The sequence below is a fragment of the Echinops telfairi genome, unplaced genomic scaffold (genome assembly GCF_000313985.2).
Source record: "Echinops telfairi isolate 266 unplaced genomic scaffold, ASM31398v2 ScPeMD7_25;HRSCAF=90, whole genome shotgun sequence".
Classification (NCBI taxonomy): domain Eukaryota; kingdom Metazoa; phylum Chordata; class Mammalia; order Afrosoricida; family Tenrecidae; genus Echinops; species Echinops telfairi.
This window is the reverse complement of record NW_022103922.1, coordinates 19272484-19277020: the sequence shown is the minus strand read 5'-3', so window position 1 is coordinate 19277020 and position 4537 is coordinate 19272484. Positions and strand designations below refer to the sequence as shown.

The following is a 4537-nucleotide window of genomic DNA, read 5'->3' as shown; positions in this document are numbered from 1 at the left end:
TGAAAGTGGTGATATGCTCAGTAAGCCTTCACCTAATTCACAATCAAAAGTTAAAAATGAATAAGTAAATAAATCCCACATTGGATCGCCTCTCTGTGCAATGGGCACACACATGGATCTCTCCTGGTCAGCCGGCCTGCTAGCTGTCTTCCAGATTTCCTGGCACAGGAAAGTGAGTGCTTCCAGCATTGCGTTCATTGGCTGAAGCATCTCAGTGGGCATTCTGTCAATTTCCAGAGCTTTGTTTTCATCATGCCTTCATTGCACTTTGAATTTCTTCCTTTGATATCATAGCTCTTGATCATATGTGACCTTTTGAAAAGGTTCAGCATTGACCAGTTCTTTTTTGGTACAATGACTCGATGTATTTCTTCCATCTTCTTTTGGTGCATCCTGGGTTGTTCAATATTGTGCCCATAGAATCCTTCAGTACTGCATCTAAAGACATGCATTTTGGTCTTCAGTTCTTCTAGCCTAAGAAATGCTGAGCATGTTCTTTCCTTTTGGATTGCTATTTCCAGGTCCTCAAAAAATCCATTCTTTTTATTTGGATCAGCAATTGACACCCATGGAAGCTGCAATCAAGAAAACCAAATGATACTTACCTGGCAGGGGAGCTACCATGATCACGAAGGTGGTTTTCCCAGGGCGAGGCTTATCCATTGCACTCCGGATGTGCTGACCCCTGTGATTTCCCCAAATGTGGGTAACTCGACTGCATAATTTGTGGTAGTGGGGGACTGCGTTCGCGTTCTCCCCTAAAAAAAAGAAGGAAAAAAAAGAAAACCAAATGATGTATTGTCTTTGTTAAAGTTGGTGTGGATGATCTCTTTAAAGTGTTATAAAGCAAAGATGTCTCTTGAGGACTGTGGCTATTACATAATCTCCTGTCAACTTGAGTGAAGGAGTGGAGCCTAGCCTCTCAATCAGGTTATAGCCAATAATGCCTGTGGGTGGGCCTGCCTTTCTCCTGAGGATTCTGAGAGCTCCTGTTTTCCTCCCTAGAGGTGGGATACGCACATGCTCTCTGCTTGACATTCCTGTTGACAAGCCACATGGAGCTATGCTGATGCAGCCACGCCCTGGAGCTGGAAGAGCCACATGGAGATCCACGCCAGCAGTGGGATACTGCCACCACCACTGGACCCACAGGACTTTCTACCCATTGGCTTGTGATCTTCCTGCATTTGGCATCATTGCATGTGTTGTGTGAGTCCGAAGAGGAATTTATAGACTGGTATTGGACATTTGGGCTAATATTGGACTTAAGGACTTGATCTGGACTGGGCTGGGATGCTTTTCTTAATATACAATTACTCTTTGATATAAAGCTCTCTCTTTGACACATATGAGTGTCTCTGGATTAGTTTCTATAGTCAACCCAGACCAACACAAGGACTAAGAAGCACTTGATACAAATATAGTATTTTCAGTCACCTCATATGCATGCAAAAGCTAGCAATGATGGATAAAGACAAAAGAAACATTGATGGCTTTGGATAGTGGTCTTGGTGAAGAATATGGAACATACCATGCACCATGCATGCATAGTTTTTTTTTTAACTATAGTCCTGCCGTCCAATGGGTCTGAGGGACAGTGAACTGGCCCCCTGTTTACAAAGAAGAAACAATCTGTCTTAAAAGGAGGACCTAATGTCAGGGGTTTGAGTGGAGAGAAAATGTTTTGAGAATGATGTACAAATGCGCTTTACACAATTGATGTGTGTATGGATTGTGATAACAGTTGTATGAGCCCCTAATAAAATGTTTTTTAAAAAAATCTGTCTTAAAAGGGTGACAGTCAGCATCTCCCTCGAAGCAAGGGTTCTGAAACTTCAGCTCACATTCTTCGTCCATGCTGTCAAGAGCGATCAGTCCCTGCAGAAGAACGTCATGGTTGGAAAAGTCAAGGGGTAGTACAAACAGAGGTAACCTCCCAATGAGATACATTAAAATAGGCTGCAAACAACAGGCTCCAACAGTAACAGTGATTATGAGGCTCATGCAACATTTTACTCTGTGAAATAGATACAGGGGCCGCTGTGAGTCAGAACTAACTGCCTGCCACCTGACAATAACCACATAAGCAGAGATGTCTGCGGGTGCAAGTGGTTTGCCCTGATTCCTAACCTAGCCGCTCAAACGTGGCAACGCGCGTATGAGAAGGATGGTGTTCTGTTCTGCTGTACACAGGGTCGCTGTTGGTCAGAACTGGCTCGATGGTGCCTAAAACAACACTGAACCTAAAGAGTGGTGGTTCCAACCCACCCAGCAACACCATAGAAGACATGTCTGGCCAACTGAAGCAAACCCGGCATTACAGTTAACAAAACCCTGCAGAGCAGTTCTGTCTGGTGAGACAGCAGGTTGCCATGAATTGGAACAGACTTGAAGGCACCCAATAGTGTAATCAACATGTTGACATCGTTTTTCATTCTGTGCTTTGCAAGTGGATGGATACATATCCACAGCCAGTCTCTTCATTGTATGGAAATCAGAACTCAACCAGAACTTTAAGGCCTTGCTAGCTGGGTGGCGTTGAGCAAGGTGTTTCTCTCTGGAAGTGCGTTTCCTCTTTGCTAAATGAAGAGGGTGGATTCTGACCTTTGATCCCCTATAATTCTAATAGCATCCTCTTTTCTATTTCATTCCATGAACTGGAGGAGACAAAACAGCTTTGTGATGCTGTTTCTTTATCTGTTTTCAGGGAGACATACGCCTGAGCCTTTTCAGGAACCTGCAGATAAACACACACTGATAGAAACACATTGTTCTGCCAACCACAGGATTGAAATTCCAACCTACCTGCCGCTCCTCGGAAGAAAGAGGAGGCTTTCTGCTTTCTGATTCCATAAAGGTTTGCAGCCACAGAAGCCCACAGGGGCAGCGCTGCTGCGTCCACCGGGTCACTATGAACCAGAATTGACTCGGTGGCAGGGAGTTTTTAACTTATTTACTTATTTTTTAATATACAGTATTTGTTTTATTTCACTCTTGGATTTTCAGATAATACATATAGCATCCTAACATTTTATATTTTAAATGCATACATTGTCTTAACCCTCCTACCCACACTCCTTAGGATAAAAAGCAGGATATTGACATTTTTCCAATGTAAAGGTATTGTTCTAAACTGTTTATCTCCAAAGTATCCTTACTCAAGAGTTGCGGAAGCTTTTTAAAAATTATTAATAAATCATTTTTGTACCTTTGATAATTCATCCATTGTTTTTATTTTCATTTTTTATACCATCTGCTGTCTCCCTTCACCCACGTTTCTGTTGTTTGTACCCAGGGTGGGGGTGAGGGGCTTGTACATCAACCATTGTGATCGGTTCCCCCTTTCTCCCTAACTTATTTTTATTATGTTACTAAATGGAAATATTTTTGAAACTGGAATATCGAAAACATGGGCGTTTTCCCACAGATGGCCATTAGATGGCGCTCACCATCCAGAAAGTATTTTTAAAAACCCCAAAACCCAAAACTTTAAAAAAGCTTCTATTTTTTTTTCCATGGTCCAATCCGTCCTGCTGCGGGAACCTGCGGTTTGCTTAGTCGTGTCACTGGAATTTGTGTGTCAGAATCTTGCGATAACTAACCAATAATCCCCTCCTCTGCCTCCCCGAATCATACTCGTGTCTTCGTTGTGTCACGTCGCTCAGCCAGCAGTTGCTGGCCTTTGCTTTAAGGCAGATCGGCATCCCGGCAATTCCTGGCAAAATCGCCTCTCATCCTTCAAGTACTGCAATGCCACGGCCTCCTTGCAGATTTATCTGATTCTCTTTGGTAACACTGGGGCCTTTAGATAAAGCTTTGTTACACGTGTTTTTGGAGGATGCTTGCAGACAATCTGTCTCCCCCAATTCCGGGAAGATTCCTAATCTCCTCCATCATTGGAATGTCATTGTCTCCAGGTGCCGTCCAGCTGGCTCTTCCTCATGGCCACTCTGTGTGCCCTAGAAGGGGCCAGCAGTCCTGTGAGGCTCGAGCCCACTGTGGGAGCCCCTGTGTCAATCTGACCTTTGACGTGGGCATTGAAATAGCATTATGCTATCTTATCAGAATAGGCAAGAATGCTTCCCATGACGTGGGAGGAGCAGCGGTCAATCTTTGTGACCTCTCGTTACAGAAGAGCTGATGTTTTGTCACTCTTAGAGAAATCGGTAGTTTACACACGAAACACACGTAGAAGGGACTGCAGTTCATCGGTCACAATTCTGTTCTCTGTCTTAGTGACATAAAGCAGGGGCACTTCCAGAAAATTCCTCTGCAGTTTTGAGTGGGGTGAAACCAGGACATTTCCTGCGAAACCAGGAGAAGAAAAGTTCCTGGCGGGCCAAATGATAGGCTCCAGCCTAAGACCCTGACATTAGCTATGAGATTTGGGCTGAGGAAGATTAGCAGTAGCATTTGTTCTTTGTCAGTGGCTTGATGTTGTTGCTGTTTTGGTGTACATTGTTGCTTGGTTTTGCTCTGTCTTGTTTTTGTGCATGTTGTTGTCTCCGCAGGTCTGTCTGGATAGGACAGGCTGGAT

At 43.9% G+C, this 4537-nt stretch overlaps 1 non-coding gene across 1 annotated transcript; it reads left to right on the top strand.

Moving 5' to 3' along the window:
• The first annotated feature begins 597 nt into the window (after positions 1-597).
• Positions 598-761, top strand: LOC115869413. The gene has a single exon (XR_004046165.1). It is a non-coding gene; the product is annotated as a U1 spliceosomal RNA (small nuclear RNA).
• Positions 762-4537: the final 3776 nt, after the last annotated feature.